The following is a 22261-nucleotide window of genomic DNA, read 5'->3' on the forward strand; positions in this document are numbered from 1 at the left end:
AACAGAAAGTGCCAGTGGGCTTCCCCGACATCAATACTGGTTCTACACCAACTCCTCTTCCGCTTTTAAACTCTTTAACAACCGACCCCCTACCGCAGCCACACACACACTTCTTGTGTTGCTAGCCTGAGAGCAACAAGGCTTAACTTTGATTTTAATAATGCCTGCAACCTGCTTGGCCCTGTATCAGCTAAGTGAAACTTGCACATCTGTGTTCATCTATTTTTGTCCCCTCTAAAACATCATGCCAGATGTACTCAAAACTGCAGTTTATCTTTACTCCTGTCTCTAAAAGCATACTGTGTACTTTGTTACATAAAAATCAATGCAATATATTGGAGAAGAATCATTATTTGATCTGTTTTGCGTAAATCCAAGCAAAGGACTTTGAATTCCTGTTGAAAATACTGTATATGACCAGTTGAAATGCTGCAAAAAAGTAAAAAAAAGCCTCCTCACACTAGTTTTAGGAGTCCCTCTAAAAGCTTGGAAAGTTCTCAGAATCACTGTTTCTACAGAAATATTCTCCTGGAAGTGAAAATGAATATGAAACACATTGGCATAACTATCAGGAGAATTGCTAATCCTTGCTTCCTCATTTATTTATTTATTTGAAATCCGCACAGCCCACTGTACTAATATTTGAAAGTTAAGCCCTCTAAGGTGTAAAAGAAGGAAGGGGGGCAACGTCCCTGGTGTATGTGTGTGTGTGTGTGTGTGCTCATACACTGTGTGTTCGCTGTGTCACAATGGAAACAGCAGGCCAAGTGAGGCGAGTGGATCTAAATTTGACTCCCCCTCTCTGTACCCCTGTAGACCAACTAAGATGTGTGTGTGGAAGAGAGCGAGGCCCAAGGCTATTATTCTCCCATTAATTTTTCCATTTGAAATCAAACCTCAGCGGGCGTGCATGAGGGAATCAGAGGAGGGGGAGAGAACTGGAGTGGGGATAACCTTATCAGGGTGGGGGGGGGGACAAATGTTGGTTGTAGCAGCGTTAATGTCCAATAGGGGAGGCAATTTCACTTCCAAAGGAATCCTCATTATTTGTCAGACTCTCCATCCTCTTCCTAGTCCAGCCTGCCCAGAGGGAAATCTGCCTGCCATTAAGACATTGTTTTTGTTTTATAGCTATACGCAGTTATGAGAACAGATGAGAAAAGTCATTCATGATCTGCTTTGACTGGTTGGAGACACCCTGGTGTTTTTATCTGCCCATCTAAATCTGTACAGTCCTGTAAATCTTCTCATTTTACCCGTCTCTTCCACTTTCCGCTGCGAAAACTTTCAGTACTTACAGAACCATCTTACATCTTTATATTCCTACAATAGAGAAGACCTGTTGACCTCATTCCTCAACCCTTCCTACCCACACAAACACTCACCTCCTCTTCCTCACACTTCCTCTTCGAGTCTCCTTCAATTCCAATCACCACTCTCCACCCTGTCCCCCCCCCCCCCACCCCCAAAGTCTTTCTTTGAAAAAGCGCCAGTGCTTGCTAATCTGTCAATCAGATGTTGTCCTGTTGTGGCGATGATGGGGGTCCGTGACGGTGGGCCGTACACCTCCAGCAGCTCGGAGCGGCTCGATGATTAACCAGGCAGGTAGTGAGTTAAACTGCTGACAGCAGAAACACACTGACAGCTGATTTGGAAGACAATGGTCCCCGCTCCCTCTACTTAACTTGTCACGGCAGTCAAAGCACCTTCTCCATTAACTTCTGACACATCTGGAAAGATGGAGGGAAACACTCAGTTACTGCATTGCACTAATAGATGTTTGGCATATGCACAAATACTTATAAACATCCAAACAGATCTATTGCAAGATTGCAAAACAAAAGTTATCAACAAGTCATTAGTTGTAAATATAAAGTGCACGAAAAAAGTTCTGATTTATGGCATCAGTGTTTCATTAGAATTCCAACAGAGCTTGAAAGTGAATAACAGTATAATGGCATTATTTAAGTACTGCCAGTTGTTATTGTGGTTGTGATATAACTGCGACTGACTCATGGTAAACACCGTGAGATCCTTCAACTGTATCCAAAAGTAAAAGCCATACAGCTCGGTGTCAGAGCTACAGCAGTGCGCAACAACGAAACCCAACGTCACATCCTTGTCTCTCAGATTAATAGTCCAACACTTCCCAATTATTAACCGCCCCTGCAGTGTACCATTCATATTCAAAGCTATTTACCTCCCTTCACTTCCTGTGCTTTGTGTCTTGTGTCTTTACAGGAGGGAATGGACGACGCAGGCAGATCTGTCAATCAAGCAGCAGCCCCCCAACCACCAGTGGCTGCCCATAGACACCCATCCATACACCTCCATCGGCTCCGGTCCTTCCTCAGCTCAATGAGTAACTAACCTGCAGGTATTGAATCAAACTGCTGACAAGCACGTGGAGGGGAGGCGTGGGGAGATGGGGGCTGTGTAGGTGGATGGATAGAGAGATGAAGAAAGGGAAGGGGAGGATGGAAATGACAATAGCATCATTTTATAGCCCACCTTGGTGACGTAACCTTTAACTTTGCAAAGAAAGATGGGTTTCTTCCCTGTCTGTCCAGCTTTAGCGTTTTTCCTCCCTCCCCCTCCTCCAAATTTCTCCTTCTCACTCTCTAAGTGGCATCCTTTGATGGGCTGTCCCTCTCTCTCATCGTGTCTTCTTAGACAGATGAGTGCTGTCAGCGCTGCCATCACTGCCCAGCTAAACATTAATGACTCTCTCGCCTGACAAGTGTTGGCGGGGCAGAGGAGAGGTGAAAGGGGGACGCCTCTGGACAAAACCAGGGATGAAAAGGAGAAGTGATGGCTTTATCTGCTTGACAGATTCTCCTTTGTCTCTCTGAACTTGCGTATATGTATGTGTGCCATCAGCAGATTCTTGGCTCGACGTGATGGTTTTATTGCCCTGTTTTTCCTCCCCTCTGAGGAGATGAACCTCTTTGTATTCCCATTGCCCCTCATCCTTCCTGCTGGCATTTCTGACATTCCTTCAAGTATCTGTGCATGTGTGTGTGTGTGTGTGCAGGCTTGTGTGTTTATCAGTGCTGCTACTTATTTGTATGTCCACGTGTGTTTCCTTCATATTATCGTCATGCATCCCGCGTTTCTTGGAGAGAGAGCATCCTGGACTTTGATGTTGATAACAGTGATGGCGGTGACGGCAGGTCACAGGGAAGAGTCCTCCCAGAGGGAGTGAGAAGAGAAGAGGATAGAGAGGAGGGGAAGCTGGATGAAGGGAAAGGTCTCTGCTGGTGGAAGAGTCTGTGGGTCAGTTTAGATGTTAAGAATACACAACGTTAAACCTGCAGTAGGCAGAAATGTTTTGGCATCATTGGGCAAAAAGCTCCATAATAACCTTTCAGCATATTGTAATTCAAGTGTTCTGAGAGAAAACCAGACTTCTGCACCTCCTCATGGCTTTGTTTTTAGGCTTTAAAAAATCTAAGCCCGTGACGGAAGACTTTGGTAATTTCAGTGAGAGAGCGTTCCTATTGAGTGTTCCTATTGGCTGTGCTCCGGCTGGTGGGCGGTGTTTGGTATTTCTTCAACTGATCTAAAAATGCCTGCCAGGTCACAAACTTTCTTATTTTACAGCTAAACAGTACACTACAAGATGTGTCTGAAAACATTTGAGGCGAGAAATAGGCAGTAACAGTATATTGATTCATGTTTGATCAGCGCTGCCTAGTTTGACCGTTTGATCGGAGTTTGAGAGCGATTGACAGCTGCTCAGAGACGGCAGGCTCGCCCTCTGGAATATTTCTTTCTCCTGTTATTGCTCCATGGTTCTTCTCCATTGCTCCTTCCTACAGTGGTCTCGTTTTCCATACTGGTTTCTTCTCTCCATGTTGTCACTCAGGCCAAGGGCCTCTTTCCGCATCTCTCTTTTGAATTATTAACTCTCCAGCTCAGGGGAGTGAATGGGTACTGCTGAGTAGACACAGCACAGATCCGGCTTCACACTGCCCACAATTCGGAAGTCCGTCCATTTAAGGGGATTACGTTGCTGGTCCCATCAACCCCCCACCACATGCATACTCTCACACACACATATAAACTTGTGCTGAACCTCTCATCATTATGAACAGCTGATAGTTGGACAGTGAGGTAAACAGACAAGTGGTTCAGCATTCCTTTACTGTAGAGCTGCAGGCCTCCTGCGGTGAAGCCGCCCACTCTCCTGGCTTACTTCTCCCCAGGCAGCCTCTATCTCCTCTGGGTTCCCGGAGCAATGATTAACCCCGGTTCTGATCAATGCTTCTGCTGACTCTGATACATCACTGGAGCCTTGCAGCTGCCATGTAAAGGAAGCGTCAACTCTGCGCAGCTCGTGACAGAGCATACCCACTCCATCACTTACACCAGGGCACGCACACACACATGCACACACACAAGGGTGGTCAAAATAACAGAAACACCTGACAATACCATGCAATCCAGTGTAATAGTCCTGCTATAAATACTACTGCTGTAAAGCTTTTGATTGTGGGGTTGTACTGGACTTTAATACATATTCAAGTGTTCCTGATATTTTGTCCACCCTCTGCATATGTGTAATATATCTTATCCATATTATCTATTCATTTCAAAATTGAGGAAATGTATTGGACAAGTAGTACTAAAGGATATTTTCTGTGTGTAAGCAGTTCTCGTAGAGGGACATAAAGAGATGTAAAGAGACTGAGATAAACATAGACACAGAAGAACAAAATAAAAGGAGGAACGAAGAGAAAGATTGGCATCGCTCATCACCCAGTGGTGCTTTACCTCGACAGCAGGGGGAAGCCCTGATTTCCTGAAGATGACAGGAAGCACAATGGCAGAGTGTTTTGTCAGCACATCCTCCTCACAGAGCCAGGTTAATGATTCTGTAGCCACAGCTGAGCGGGAGAGAGGGATGAGCGGAGGGAGGAACAGAGAGGAGAAAAACAGGTGGAGGGGGCTGGCATTCAGCTAGGCCATCATTACTGCTGCATTAGGAGTGATGGTGTGTTTTTGTCATTTTAATTACCTTTAATCTGATCTCTTCATACGCGGGCCGTTCGTTAATGAGGCAGAACAAAAACTACGTGTCAGACATGTTTAGCTCGCATCCACACTATCAGTCATACAGCTAACATGGCACAGTAGTTACTGCGAGGAAAACCCTCAACTTCAATGAGAGTCCGTCAGCTCAGTGGGAAAATATGAAAGATAAAATAACTTGGTGGGGAACAACATTTTTCTTTTTCTAGTTTAATAAAATATCAATTTTTCAGTGTTGCGAGTCCATTGGAGGCAAAAAAATGAAAGCAAGGCAATTAAATTGAATATGGGTTTAGCGTTAATTATATGGCGATGCATAGAATTTTGTTGAGGAAAAACTGGCATGGCCATTTCCAAAGGAGTCCCGTGACCTCTGACCTCTAAATATGTGAATGAAAATAGGTTCTATGGGTACCCACGAGTGTCCCCTTTACAGACATGCCCACTTTATGATAATCACATGCAGTTTGGGGCAAGTCATAGTCAAGTCAGCACACTGACACACTGACAGCTGTTGTTGCCTGTTGGGCTGCAGTTTGCCATGTTATGATTTGAGCATATGTTTTATGCTAAATGCAGTACCTGTGAGGGTTTCTGGACAATATTTGTCATTGCTTTGTGTTGTTAATTGATTTACAATAACAAATATGTACACACATTTGCATAAAGCAGCATATTTCCCCACTCCCATGTTGATAAGAGTATTAAGTACTTGACAAATCTCACTTCAAGGTACATTTTGAACAGTTAAAAAATGAATCGATTGACAGCCCTACTGATTATGTGTTATTATGCTGCATGTGATAAAAGTAACTATTTATATTTGACATTTCCATAACTACATTTCTGTATCTTTATTGATATTTATGTCTTTCTGTTACTTCCTTCTTTTATTAAATGCTTTTCTTCCTTGTTGAATTCTGTAATTTTACTTTTTTTATCTTTATACTTACTTATATTGTTATATTTGTATATTTTTTCTTAGCATCTCTTGATAACTTTTCAGACAATGACAATGCCTCTCCCTTGAGCTCTTAAACCTGAATGATTTTAATTTTAAGAGAAATTGGAAATTCTCGAAATATCAGGATAAACTACTGTCGAAGTACAGAGAGAGAGAGAGGGGAGGGGGGGGAGAAGGTCTGGGAGTGCCCTCCTCCATTCGTCTCCATACCAGGACTCGGTTAAACTATTAACCGACTGCTGCTTAACAATATTGCTGACTGGTGTGTGGAAACAGGAGGGATCAAAGTTATCATGTAGAGGAGAAAGGCGCCTTTCACTGGGCCCATACAGCCTGTCCACTCCATCTTACCAGCCCATTGAGAGCCGCTACCCAGAGCACCACTCAAGACACTCCCATCCTCCCACTCCTCACCTCCCTCATTCTACTCTCATTTTTTATTCCTCATCCTTTATTTTAACACTTCCTCTTCCTACGCACTCATCACTCCTTCGTGTACATAATATTAAATAATTATTTATTTCCTTCCTTCACTTCTGTCCATCCATCTCTCCATCTGTCACCTGGCGAAGTAATCACATCCACATTTGATAAGGCTGGTTAGGTGGGTCATAAAAAGTTTATGCTTGTGATGCCGGAGTCTCATTTATTATCCCTACTAATGTAGCAGTAGGGAGTGGGAGGAGGTGGACGACGAGGGGGGAGACAGAAAGAGTGCGAGAGGTTGAGAGAGAGAGAGGCCACCACATTAAGGGATCATTACTCCTCTATAGGCTCTGTCCCTAGCTTTCAGCGCTAGATAAGTCCTCTTTATGCTTTATGGCCTAGATGAAGCCGGTGCTCTCTGTATTTAAGTGTTCCACGGCCACTAAGAGTTCAAGATGCTTATGGCACAGGAGGTAGTTACTGTTCTCCAACCACAGAACTATTGGCTTAAGCCCTAATGCGTGTTGCTATTTCCCCTGCATTTACTTCACCAGTAAATGTGAAAATGTGCTGGCCTTTAGTTGACATTGTGTAGAGTTTATCCAACACAACTTTCTACTAATCTAAACTTGTACTCAGAACACCACAATAAACATTTGGTATGAGTGGTTAATCACAGATTCTCAACAGTGGACAGCAGCGCTATGTGCTGACTGGCTTTCATGGCAAACTGCATACCGTTGATTTCTAAAGAGGAGTAAATGTCTCTGTATAGACACTACAATGTTTTCAGCAGGTTTTTCACACAATGCATTACAAGGATACATGTGAAAACAGCTCTATTTCCTAGAAGTCTGGTGATATTTTTCTTATTGGCAACAAATCCATAACCTGAGAGAGCGCCAGATGGTTTGTTTATACAGAACCACCTGAGAGGCCGTCATTGGAAACTGTTTGGAAAAGGGCAAGCACTTTAAAAAAATACTTGACAGGTGACCATCTGTCAATCAAACTCTTGCAGAAGCCGGTCAGGAGAAAAGCAAAAACATCTTTTCCATCAAGAAAAGCCTTCAGTGTCGTTCTTTGCTCGTCTTACAATAAAGAAATACTCTCCAGTTCTAATTAGGGCTGGATATTGTTTTAAAGATTACGATGCCAGCATCACAATCTACGGTGGGGGGGGGGCGGCATTATCGCGGTAGCACCCGCCATCCGGTTCCCCCGTCAGGTTAACACTGTTAACACTGGCTGCACTGTTGCAGTTGTTAGCACTGTTTGTGCACCGTTAGCTGCTAGCCGCTGGCTCAGAACACCTCCATGTTTAGAGCCGTGTGGACTCAATCCCGGCTGTATGGGTTGTATTTGGATAATCACACGTCGTATTAAATCAAAGAACGCTTGTGGTGATTGGCTACGAGCAGAACCAAACAAATCAAAAAGTCATTTTTTTCTAGATCTGGGTACAAAACGGATCGAATGCAGATATCATTTGACTGGAGAAGTTTCAATACTACTTGGTACTTGGTTAATTCGGTCGATATCTTAAAGGTATCAAATAACGACACCTAGCCCTAGTTCTGATATAACTGATGCTATTGCAGCATCTATGCTAAAGTATTTAGGAGCTGCCATTGTTGTTTAGAACTAACAGTCGCCTCTACATGTCACACACACCAATACCACGCCTGTAGCTGCCAGTAGCTCCTCCCATGGCACTGATTGGTCCGGACACAAATGCATCTCGTGATCCTGTGAGAATCCAGCTGCCAAGCAAGGTAAACAAATCCAGTGGAAACGCCAAAACCAACAATGAATTGATCCCACTAATGAGTATTGCCAGTGAAGCAAAGCCTGATATAACTTATTCCTCTGTGCCAGAAGACCCCCACTGTTGTGCACAAATTGTTAAAAACACATTAAAGAGCCACACCGTTGAACTGGGGGACACGCTCCTTCATTACAATGAACATGGACCCTGTAGTTTATTTTGAAAGTGATCCAACACACACCATCCTGCAGCTGTAAATTACTCACTAGCACAACAAATCCACCATTGAAAATAATCCCCTACAAATACTATAGTGCCCTGCTGTTTTAGGAAATGATTCAGCTTTTCTTTTAAATGAAAGTACATATTTGTGACCCATTTTTAAAGAATTACATCCTCAGTATAGTAACCAAAGGGCTCGGGGTGAAGTGCCACAGGAAAAAACATAAAGTATTATGAGACAGACTAAATAGTTGTTTTAGTCTTTCCATGGGATTTGTTGACAGTAATATAAGTGTAGAATATCACCAGACTTATCTATTAAAGATTAATAAACTTGCTCTAATGTGGAAATACTGTGTTCGTATTATGGATTGCTTCTACAGCATTCAAACAATATAGAAATGTAAGGTTTTGTAAAAAAAATAAAAAGAGAGAGAGGTATGATGGGAACGTGCAGATGGGACGGTGAGGGAGTATGGGCATGTATGAGTGTGTTAGTGTTGGGGGGAGGCTACCCAGAGGCATAGATAGTGATAGATTGGCCTGGGAGAACTGTGATGCAGATCCACTCATCAAGATTGATGTTCTGCCATTCTGCTTTAAGTGCAATTAAATTGGCCCCTGTGTTAAAAAGCCCAGCCGATAACGTGGCTGAGGCTGAGATTACGCTACATTTCCCTTGCGCTTTCCTCCACCTGCATCCCTGCCACAGCCACTCAGATTTACTTTACATTCTCGGCCTCTATTGGACGAGAACTTTCCCGGCATCCTGACCCGTCCGTCAGCCTCTGATTTACAACTTTATGTACAGCTTGTGTTTTTTCCACGTAGCCCGCAAAGTAGTTTTTAAATCAATGCTCCCTAAAAGTTTTTAATCACTTTCTGGTTGTTGTCTAACCACAGAATTGATGACTTGTACATTAGTGCATGTTTAATGTGTAATAATGCACGGTGATTACTGAGGAGAGGAAGGAAGTTTAATGTCTTCATGAACTATTCCAACATAACTCATCTCTGGCGGCCACGTTGACAAGCTTGTCTAGTCTTAAAGCATTACGCTGAAGTAAGGACAAGGTCAGGAGGAGATGCATCGCTGCTTGTTTTTTACTTCTGCTGCATTGAACAGTCACGGAAAATGGTTGCAGTTTGTGTGTTTGATCAAAGCGTTCTCGTGTACAACACTCTGGAAAATCACTCTCACTTGTCCTGCAGCACGGACACTTCATAATATACTCAATTTGCTGCTAAATAGAAATATTTGCAATAATTCAAATTGAATGTCGATCACAGTCCAATCCATCTCTCTTTCTGTCTCAGTCTCCATTCTGCCGCAGGCCTCGCCCACCTCTGTCAGTGTCAAGTTGTTAACCCCGTGTCAACAGTGGCGCAGGGCGTATTTGGACCCGGTTGATGGATGGGTCTTGGTGGACTTGTCCCACGCAAACATATTCTCAGAGTCAGCTGAGAGAGGTGCAGCGCGTGTGTGTCAACCCCTCCACCCACACACACACACACACACACACACACACACACACACACATCCACGATCGAGTCCCCGGACTCGGGCAGTCACCGTCACCCACTGACACCCAATGTCTCTAGTTTAGACCCAGATGGGTGGAGCTCTGACCCCACTGTCACAGGACGAAGGAAAACAGATTCAAGATTTGTTTTTTCTTCCTGCAAATGGTAAACTTGACCCATGTCCTTCGCATCATTACATTTCCTTGTGAGGGCTTGACATCCTGTTCCTTTAACAAACCAGTAAAATTAACTTTGCCGCAGGAAACATGTAATAATCAAGGGGAGGACCGTTACAAATGAGCATGATTTTCTTTCTTTCTTTTGTTGTATGAGCAGGTCTTTGACATTTCACTCTTTAGGTATTAAAGCCATTATCTGTTTTTCATTTACTTGTCTTAAAAAAGTAATAATAATTTTGATTCATTACTTTGAGATGAATTCTGTGTTAAGATTCAAATGCTGAAATGTTGCCGCTTTTGTTGATGATGATGTCAATGAATTTAAAAACTACTCACCAATAACAAGTATCTCTTCTGCTTGGAAAGCTTCATCAAACCTGGTGAATTGAAAAAAATAGTTATTTAATTGTCAGGACAAATAATTAATATCAATTAATATGAATGAACTAGGTTGATTGTATATAATCCACAGTGCTTTGTCTTCTTACAATTTAATTGTTGTATTTGCTTTTTAATATTTAATTATTTTACACAACATCGGTTTGATGCATCTTTTTCTTACAATCAACACAGAAAAAAAAAACAGCGGCAACATTACAACACCCTGTGCAAGTGAACACATGGTTTGGGGCAGAGATGGCATCAGTACATGACTGATCACTCGTCAATATCACGAGTTCATCCAGCACCATTAGTCATCCGCACTGCGTGCTGTCACTCCACACAGCTGCTCGCCGTCTCTGTCCTCCACCTCTCATTTTTCTCTTGCTGCCCAACTTTTTCTGTTCTTTTTATACTCCTCACCAAATGCACCCGGCTTCTAAGGCATTCCTGTCATGGTTTATGGGGCTGGAGGGGGTGAAAATAGGCTGAATAAAAAAGAAAAGAGGCTCATATGTAGGCGGGTAAGTTTAGTTACATGCCATGTGTTCTCTTTTTGCGTTTTTGAAGGGGGGGGTTGTCATAATGTGTTGCGTTGTCCACTCTGGCTTAGAGGGTCAGATTAACAAGGAGTCCGGGTCCCTCTTTGCAGCGGTCCCCTCACAGGGCACAATGACAGGAGCGATCCATCACTTCTGTCCCTAACAGGGTGGGGGTCAGTGGGGGTGGAGGCCGTGGGGCTGGGCCCTGCTCTGGCTGGCTGATGGAGGGCTGCGGAGAACAGGATGGGGCTGGTTAAACTTTAACCAGCTCCCTTCCTACACACTGAAGACCACATTCAGCCACTATTCTCTGCTGTGGGAGACTCTGATGTTTCGTCAAGCAGAGATCCGTGACCCGCCGCCCACTGGGACCCCCCTCTCGCCCACTCATGGCCCCGCGCCCACCTGCTTCCATATGGATCACTACGGCAGAGCGCCAAACTTTTGGTCGTAGCGTGGGAAGAAAATGACTCTGAGGTCTTCTCGCCATCTGTGCATAGAGCAAGTGGCTATATTAACCCAGCCCTCTGCACGCGCCATACAGCCCTCTGATATACTAACCTCCATATTCCCTGTTAGTCCCTGCCACTGTCACATCCGGCGTTGAAACGTTTTCACAGCAGATCAATAGCAATAGCCTTCCTTGTGATTGTAGAAGGGTTAGTCCTGGGGCACGCCATGGTTACAGCATGAAAAATGATGGCTGGCCTTTTGATAGTCATTTAATACACAGTTGCACACTTTGATAGAATTTGGCAAAAGCCTCTCCCTGGTGAGTTAACAATGCGTACTGAAAATCATATTTCCATGGCGGCCCATTCAATCTTATCCCCCTGTTCCAGGAAAAACTGCGGTGACAAATGGGATGTGAGCACACTCTGGGTGGCGGTGGGTCACATCAGGTGCAGAGCAGGTTGGAGGTGTTAACCCAATGTGTTCCTGTTCACTGGTCCAATCATCTTCATTGATTGAGCCGATGATTGAGAAGGTCCTACCTTTTATTTACGATGCCAACAGGAGGAGGTGAGGGCCGAAGAAAGGGGATGAAGGGTTATGGCAAATATAGAAAATATACTCAGCAATTTGCTCTGTTTGTGTGCATTTGTATACTCTATAGACTGATTAAGTTATAGAATAATATAAAACAAGGAGGCAGAAACAGGTTACCCTCATTCTCAGTCATTTAAGACTCCATATTTATGCATCATGTCTATAAGAGTGGGAGTGGTGCGACAGCCTGATTAAATTAGATTTGATGAGACTCGACCCTCCACACACACTTAATAATGCAGTAATTTCTGCCCATTTGGCATGAGGAGAGTGAGGGAGTGACACGCTTAGGGGGAAAGGGTGAGGGCAAGACATTTGGAGAGTGGTTTGAGTGAGGGGGGAGTCGACGGTTTGGGGGGGAGAGAGAGGAATACGGTGCTTCTGGGTGGCGGAGAGAAGAAGTGAGAGGTTTGAAGTGAGAAGGAGGGGAGTTGGGGAGCTGTCCATTTGTACAAACCTAAGAATCTGTCATGTGTCGGGTCGCGTTTTCTTTGCCGCAGCGTTGAGGTGGTTTTGACAGCCAGGACTTTCTCTCCTTCATCCACGCTGCAAATGACATTACGGAAATTGTGTTTGTGGCGTTGCCTAGGCCAGGGACTCCTGGGAAACTGAGAGGGTCACGGGGGTCGGGTAGAGAGAGGGAAAGAGAGGAGTGAGAAACCATGGACAGAATAAACAACAAACTTAATTTAAAGCCTTCGACAACTTAATTGGAACATAATGATAATAATGAGCTGAATAATGCTAATTATTTAGATTAAAACAATATGTTTTTGCCAGCATGGCTGTAATTTGTTTTAACATCAACAAAGCTCACCTGAGCTGGGAAGTGCAGGGATTACTCCTTCTAGCTTATATACAGGGCTGTGTCTAATATTTGCTACTTCTAGTCTCTCAGGGCATCCTCACACTCCTAAATATTTCAGCAGTTGAAATGAACTGCTCTCTCAGGGGGGCAATCCGGCGCCTGATTGCCCTGGCCTGGCGTTTATAGCCTGGGTAGGTCCGGGTCAACCTGGGCTAGGCCATGGTCCCCACCATGCAGGTCTATACATCCCTAACCTTCACTAACAAGGACCAGGGGAGCAGCAGAACCAAAGCTCCTCCATAAAGCACAATTACAAACTAAAGGAAAGGATTTTGTGCTCTTATATGTGTGTGATTTCCCCCTTTACAGCTTACAATCAATATTTAATGAGCCATTGAATATTAACTGGATTTGTAGGAGCTGAGTGTCAACTCCCATGAGTGTAAGCTGGAGTCCCGAGGTTTAGCAGACAGTGAAGACGGAGGGGAAGAGGGGGAACAAGGAGCATTTGCGAGGTGGGGGGGATGAGTGTTTTACATGGGGTTTATATGCAAAAAGTGGTTATAGTCAATTACAATTACAATCATTCACCATGGGAAGGACAACCAGGGTAATTGTAGTCTCAGTGCCCCCCTTGAAGCCACTACAGTAACTGCATTACAATGGAGCAAGAAGGATGTAAGTAGGATCTTAGAGATTTTAGAGTTCTGATAAATCTGTAAAATGACAACTCAGTGACAACAATTGTTGATTAATAACTTGGACCACAACAGAGCCCATTGTCTGGTCCTTCATGCAGCCCTCAACAGGCCTGGAGCACAGCCCGGGCCCTGCAGCAGGACCGGGGTAACTCCCCGGACTCTAACCCCCTGCCAGGCAATCTCTTTGTCACTGCGCTGCCTGCTAACTGATTAATGGACGTAGTCTTGTGATCAGAAGGCTCGGACGTGGCCGAGGTCCTGATCTCTCTGTGTCTGAGAGCTACAGATGGATCTAGCGGACTGAGACAGATTAGGCCTTGATGCTGACCCCTACGGAGAGACCTCTGGGGTGGAGGAACAGGCCAGGGGGCCCGGGGATAATGGGACCCCTCTCACACCTTTTAAAAGAGAACATGTTTATGGCTACTTAGAGGAAATTGATTTGATTGTGCCAGAAACGCATGTGTGAACACCCCTGGCACTTTTATTGGCTATTTGTCTTTTAAGTCACAGCTGGAGAAATTTATGCCCACGTTGGGGTTTAGGAGAGTGGGTGCATGGCTGTGTGTGTTTGTGTGTTTAAGAGAGTAAATATTAATATGTGTGTGTGTGCGCATACTGGCATGTGTGCATGTGTGTGCGGTGCACGAGAGCGGGTCATGATAAGCGATGCACTGAAGGTGCACTTTAACTGGGTGTCAATCATTAAGTATCAGCCCTAATGACTAAAAGCGCATAATGGAGGCCCTGGCGGAAATAAAACAACAAGATTTGTTGGGACACATTAATTCTCTGAATTGATGTCAACAGGCAGCTACTTTCCCCCCCGCTTGTGTTCTCCTGCTCATGCATCTTGACTCTATTAAATGACAAATGTTTGAACATGAATTTCAGCTCATGATTTCATTGGGCCATCGGAAGAAAAAACATTTTCTTTCTGCCTTCAGGGATGTTACAGAATCTGTAGTTTATTGTGAAAGGATTATGAATCTATGAGCTGCTGATTGACAACATGGTCCAGATCTAAAATAGCATAGTTACTAATCAATATAGACAATGTATCAGTGAAGCATGTGGCTGTTTTCAAACCATACATATCAAAACCCCTTCTCTCATCTCACTCTATCTCTATTTCATTCTCTCCTCAGTTGTTTTTCTTATTTCTTTTTTAGCAAAGAGTGATATTACCTTCTTGGATGGAGGCCAGAGGACATAAAGCTATCCATTATTCCACTATAACAACACAAATATATGAGAAAAGCAAGAAATATCTCATCGCACATCCCTCAGATTTATCTTGCATCCCTTTGGGAGGTTCCAGTTCCCTATTTGTTTATTGAGCCTACTTGTTCATTGCAATTTTGATAATCTAGTATTTTAAATTGTTCAACTTTTGCTCCCACTGTAAATCAGTCTGGAAAGGAGCCAGCTGTTTCTCTCAACTTGTGAAATATTCAGTAATAACACGATCGACTGTTGCCGATCTCTGTCCCCCGAGCACATCATATTCTTTTGTAAGCAATGTCACATCAAAGTCGGGAGTGGGGGGGCTTGTGTGGAGAGATGACGGACTGAAAGAGGTAGAGGCTCACTGCTCGAAACAGTCTGATTTATGCAAATTGAAGAATCTTATCGATTGTTAATTGATTTACTCTCATTCACGGCTGTAGTAGTAATGCACTGATGTAGGGCCCCGCCACCTCGCAGTTCGCCTGCATTAAGACAAATCAAATTCGTCCGTCCATCCTTTCTCTCTGTGCTGCCATCCATCAGCCTCATCGCATCACTGCTGACAAAACCAACGTGTGTGTGTGTGTGGGTGGCTGCGTGTTTGTGCATAGCAAGTGCAAATCTGACCTCATCATATGTAACCTATACTGTACCTATCCCTGCATAGGGCACCGATATCTAACAGCAGATCAACTCAAACATCAAAAAAATGGAAAGACAAAGAGCGACCGCAGATAACCTCAGACAGTGTAACAAACAAACAAATCAAAAGCACAGGTAGAATGGTTATTCACAAAGTCTTTGTGACATAATGTCTTTCAGCAACTTTATTATGGATCTATTTAGTTGCCATTTATTTACATGCAGTATTGATTCTATTATCCTGCTGGTAAAAAGGGTCCATAGAAGCCCGTGTTCGTCTTAATGATGGAGCGTGTTTGTGTGTATGCCGGCGCACTGAAGCTCAAATCTATTTAAGCCACAGAGAGTGTATGTTAATGTGTGTGTGTGTGTGAGAGAGAGAGGGAGAGAGAGTTATTTGGCCATCCCCAGGGGGACAGGGCTTCTGCTCCTCTCTCTTAGGTAATGGAAGCAATGTGTCCATAATCCCAGTGAATGACTAATAAAAGAGAGTAGCGCCTTGGGCCTGTTCCCTCAGCAATATTATGGCTGGGTATTAAACTGAGTGCCTGTGTAATACTGTCAAGTCACTGTTTTCTCAAACACATTCCACATACGCTTTATTTATTTATTCTTCTTGCATATCTCCGTATTCGCAAATGAAATCGAAAGAGCTCTTTATGAGGGGAGATTGTTCTCATCTGTGTGAGAGCTGTTTATAAAGTCCTGGATGCGTGAATCATCACATCGCTGGCATCGCTGGATCCATCGAGACACCTGAGGCGCTCGTGAACGCTGCCTTAATGGAAACCAAACGCTGCTTGAATACTAATAAGCCATGACACCATAACCCGCAGCCCTCCACCTGATACCCCTGTACTCTCTTTAAACGCTCTTTAATGGCCGTGTTAGTGTTATACAAGACTCTCATTAGACACTTTAATTGGTTTGGCCGATGTTGACAGCAGTGTGGATTGGCCGAGCCAGGCTACGGAGTTAGCGTGGTGGTTTGTGGGGATCAGCGGTAGGGTGCTGCCGGTGACTAATGTAGTCATAGTGGACCAAGTGTCCGGGCTGAGGAGCTGATTAGGACGGGCGGGGGGTCTCCCTGTGGCAACATGAGGTCATACTGTCCTGCTCCTACCTAGAGAGGTCTATGGAAATCAAGGCCAGGAAGGGCAGGTCAGTGTGCACTAATTAGAGGACAGCTGAGTTTTAAAATGATCGGCCTCCTGTTTTGTATTGATTATGCCAGTTTTGTGGGGATGATGTCACTTTGCCGGGATCTGTTGTCATGGCTGATATTGGTGATCGGAGAGATGTGGTATTGCTGCTCTCTGACATCAGTGCTACTGTTTCCCTTGTGGCTTATGGACCAAAGTTAAAGGGGAACTCCTCTGACTTTATACATCAAAGTCTGCTTACAGGTTTTGGGAAGTAGTACTGCATATGTTAATAAAGTTGCATAAAGACGTTTATGGTTCCAGAGGGAGCTGCACAAAGTCTGATAAATTGGCAACGTCAGTTGGGGCCAGAGACGTACTGGGACGGAAAATTGAGAGCCATTTTTTGCAGTAATTTTAACAATAATACAGTTTTTGTGGTATAAAGAGAATCTGATGATGCTGAAGACCTTTAAGACACTTGACTGATGTCACATTCACGATGAAAATGACTGAGCCAATCAGATTTCAACAGAAACGACGATCAGTCCAAAATGAGAGGGGGCACTCGTTTACCCCCTCAACATTGAAAGTATTAGATTGGACCAGTCTGCCAGTCAGCCAGGCAGCATTTAAGAAAAAAATTAACAATAAAATCTCTTTGACCACCAGCCGGTTCGGCCTAGAATGTATTGGCTGTTCAGGAGTCTTCCCGAACTTCCCGATGGCCAGTCCACCCCTGATTGGGGCTGATAACTACAAGTTTAAAGTTAAAATATAAATAAATCTGGAGGTGTGGAGTTTGCAAGAAGTGAGTTTACCAGACTTCTGCTCTGTAGCGTGATCCTCACCTCTGTTTGAGGCTACTAGCATAATACACCCGATGCTGCAATCCATTTACCTCAGAATTCGGAGGTCGGAGCTGGGAATGATGTCATGCCCGATGTTGATCGCGTTCCAGTAAAACAAGTCAGAAAACATAATAGAGTTTCCTCCCCTCAGGTTGGCACTTAGTTAGTAATAACAGTTGATAACAACATAGCAACATGTCCACAGATAGAAGTTGGACAGTGCTGTGTGTACGACTGATTAAATGAGACACAAATAAGACATTAGATAAGTGCTAATAAACAGAATATTACTACAGTTTTTTTACTGTTGACGCACGGAGCAGCCAACTTGGATTTTGAGGTCGGGGTTAGTGAGGTTCCTCCGACTTTCTGAGTCGGAAATCAGACTTCAGGTGGCGTTCCATTTGAAATTTCCAACTGGGAACTTGGAAATTCCGACTTGCCAGCTCAAATGAAAACACAGCACAAATCTCCATCCCGACTTTCAGCAGTAGAGTTGCATTGTGGGTAACGTAGGCACCCGTTTTGACAAGGAAGAAGAATGCATGGAATACAACAGACGATATCTCAAAGCTTTTGAGACTGTCGGACAATGTTGTAGAAGTGTAATGCTAAATCCATGAAGTTCTCTTTGAAAGGAACAGTCTGGTATTTGTCATTCTGGGTGTTATTCTGGTATTTCTGTCCATAATGACTATTGATCATGCATTTTACTCACCATATTCTTCATAGAGATATGGGATACACATGAACTTCGGCAAGAACAATGTCCGTTGGGGCACGAGCCTCCTACAAAGTTATTAAAAAAAAAAGTTTAAGCATCCTGGTATTGTCCATGCTTGCTCACTGTCACAGCTTACTGGGACGCTTTCCTACTATGACAAGTCAAATGTTTGCTGTGAGAAAAAGGTCTACGATCATCCTGAATTCATTTAAGTTCAGGGTAGAGGCTCTTCAGTGGGCGTTTGACATGTAATTTTCTTTTTACTATTCATCTTTGATCAAACTATAAAAGGCGTGAATGGAGTCCAGTCACCCCTCTGTCCACTCACTGCACTGTCCTCGCCTGGCCCTCCTGTAATTATGATTGATTTGGGTCTGGGACATATATTGCTTGGCAGGTCTATTCTGACTGTACTTCATCACCAGGCACGGCTAAATGCTTTAAAAGCATTGATTTGCCTGAATTACAACATGGCATCAGACCTCTCACCTGTCTGTGTGTGTGTGTGTGTGAGAGAGAGAGAGAGAGAGAGAGAGAGGGAGTAAAGACAGATCTCACCTCCACATATCATAACACTCGGCTCTCCTCTCCCTTTATCCCCGTCATCCCCCCCCATCATCTCCGTCCCATCGATTTGCCCCATAAAAGGTGTTTAATTCAATCAAGAGGAAAGCGAGTGCCGTTTTTTCTGGGTCTCTGTCGATAGCGGTATAATCAATTAGAGTGGGCCTGGACCTCCCTCCCTCTCTCTCACGCTCACTCTTAACACTGGCTCAGTTTCTAAAAACTCATGTACACTGTCTATTTATGTTCTGCATGTCCTACACGACTTCCTCACCATCTCTATACGCAAACACCAACACGTGCCACAGGTAGAGCCATGTAGGATAAAGAACAGGATTTTCAAAAAACAAGGTCTCTCTGGACCGTTTTAACCCCCAAATAATTCATGCTGCGAAGTCTGCTAATATCTTGTTTCTTTAGAAACTTAATTTAATGAGTTGAGCCAACTCTCGGTAAATTAATGATCTCAAAAGACTTCAAGTCAGGTGAACTCATGTTTTAAGTTCCAATCTCTGAACCCATCGGCTATCGGTCTGACGACAGATAAGTCTCTGGGTTCAAGGGGCTATATTTCTGGGGTTCAGGTGTAACGACCGGATTGTTTCACAAGTAGCCAGTTTACAAGCTAATTTTAAACAAATAAAAAGTTAAATCATCATCGGATGATATTCGGTGGGTTCCCAGATTGCATTTCGGCCGATGCGTTCCACCTCTTTTGATCAATCAACTTTGGTCAACACAACTCGGACTACAAACGGAAACCAGAGTACTTTTGATTCCAAAATCCTGTCCCGTTGCCTACGGATGAAAAAAACTACATATTTTAAGTTGAATTTACTTGAAATTAAAATACGTGTATATTTATATTGAGTCCATGACAAAAGATTAGTTGATTCCTACGGCAGTGTATTGCTGCCACCATGACATTATAAAGAGAAACTTTTTGTTTTAAAGGTACAGTCTGTAGGATTTGGCGGTATCTAGTGTTGTGGTTGCAGATAGCAACCAACTGAGTACCCCCCTACCCATCAGTCCATGTGTATGTATGTGATTGTTCCTGTGTATGTCGCTTTTTGTCGTTCGTCTCCTGTCTGTCTGTCTCACACCGTTTTCCCCCCGACTATAAAGCGTCTTTGAGATTAATATAAAGCGCTATATAAATCCAATATATTATTATTATTATTATTATTACCCCTCCGCTCACGCCTCCCTTTCCAAGACTGCGGTAACGTGAGCCGGCGAGTGCAAAATCGTGGTAACGTCGTTCGCTCGCTGGCTGGCAGTACCACGGTTTTGCTCACGTTTACACAGTTTTTTGGTGTGTCAGAGAACTATGGTTGCCTTCAGGTAATGTAAAAACACGAAAGGCCCTCGCTAGAGCCAGTGCTTGGTTTGAGCAACATGGCAGACTCCATGAAGAGGACCCGCTCCCTATGTAGATATGAAAGGCTCATTCTAAGCTAATGAAAACACAACGATTCTTAGTTTCAGGTGATTAACCATTAATGAAAACAAATAGATCCCCTGATAGATTACACACTGTTCCTTTAATGGGATATGTTGATTTTGTGAAATAATGATAAGATATAACAAGATAAAACGATATGTTTTTATTACAAAGAACAGTTTCTCGTAAAATCTGAATAATTTGGTATCTGGTAATAATGAAAAAATGGCATAATAATATGAAAAATATCTTATTATCACGTGACAAGGATCTTGTAAAAAAAAAAAAAATCTTGTTATAACAAGAATATGCTGCCGTATATTCCACTAAATTCCTGTATGATGTTTTACAGTGTTTTGTAATAAACCCAGGTCCTTTGAGCAAGGCATCTCTTACAGTGCCTCTACACTACATGTATCTAATATTTCCACACATTAAACACACATTTCTATATCAGTGTAGGTGTAACACTGTATGTTGTAGTTCTATTCACATGGGTACCAACAAAGCACTCAACACACTCGAGCGCGCAAACGCACGACACCTAACCACCAGACAATAAAGGGAATGAAGAAATAAAAGGTCCGATTCATCAAAATCACACAAGACTCTACCACCCAGTAAATTAAACAATATTTCATAATCACTCTGACAATGAGACAAGAGACAGCAATTTGGGCTGAGAGCTCCTTCTCAGCGGAGGAGCGCACACAAATACACACACACACATGGACACATAATTATCAGAGTGGACATGCTCTGGAGACCCCAGACACTCCCCTCGTACCTGCCCAATCAACTGTCCAACAACAGACACCCACCCAGCCTTCATTTATCTTGTCTCTGAGCGTGTGTGTGTGTGTGTGTGTGTGTGTGTGTGTGTATGAAGCTAATTACCACCACGAACCATCCCACACACAGACCTAACCCAGACATTGTGGCGCTGTCCAGGGACATGGGAGGTGGGTAATTAGCCTTCCATTATTACACACACATATATAACACACACAGACACATACACACCTATGAGTCAGTGGAGGGGCAGTAGGACAGTTGGGAGGTTGTGTTTTGGGTCTAAGGACACTGTAGGAGGTCAAAGTTAACATTCTGCGTTTAATACTAGTTGCCATTTAACAAAGCATGTGTTTTGGTCATTCAACAGACGACAGCTGTGGGATGAAGTCATTTTTAGGACAGCTGAGATTTTTTTTACACCTTGAACCTACCAGACAGTCTCTTCAAAGCAGTAATAATGGATACTTTTAAATAGCTAATGAATTTTCACCAGTGCGCTTGTTCGCTTATTTGTCTATTTATCAACTCTATTGTATAAAGTGCTGCAGGAATGAGTCCTAAAACCCGGAAATGAGTTAGCATTTTAGCACTTTCGGTTCCCTCGTCTGGAAGTCAATGAGTTTTTTGAATGGGTTTTAAGTTAGATGCTTGGAATAAAGTCTGTGATTAACACAAGCTTAATAGATTACGTCAGTAAATATCCCCCTCGTGAATGTTGAAGCCGTTATGCGTCTTAAAAAAGGCGGTTGCTAACGTCCTCCTTTACAGCGTTGTTGTGTATATTCGCGTTCATGCGACCGTGGTGTGTTTTTTTTTTATAGCTTAACATTAGCTTTTTACTTCTAGCAATTGCATTCACGCTTCAAAAATCATAAAAGTGGTGTTCATTGTGGAGATAATCTTGCTGAACAAAATGTGAAAGTATCATAAACGTCTGATGCCACTGAGTTTATTTTCTGCAATAATCCAAAACCCACTGAACCCAATGAAAAAATCCCATTGGCTTTTTGTCAAGGGAACCAGGGCGATGCTAACTTCCTGGCTGGCCTACAAAAATACGTCATCCCTGCACCACTCTATTGTTATTGCCCAGAGTTTGATTTAAATTGCCAGGCAAAGTGTCACCGTCCACTTGTTTCATTTACATGTGTAACAATGTGCATATACCTCATTGTGGAATAAAAGAAGAGTCTAAAAGTAGTAATGACCACTACATTGAATATAGAGACACCAATATGTATTTCATTGGGATGTTTCTCAATTTTAA

The sequence above is a fragment of the Sebastes fasciatus genome, chromosome 8 (assembly GCF_043250625.1).
Source record: "Sebastes fasciatus isolate fSebFas1 chromosome 8, fSebFas1.pri, whole genome shotgun sequence".
Classification (NCBI taxonomy): Eukaryota; Metazoa; Chordata; class Actinopteri; order Perciformes; family Sebastidae; genus Sebastes; species Sebastes fasciatus.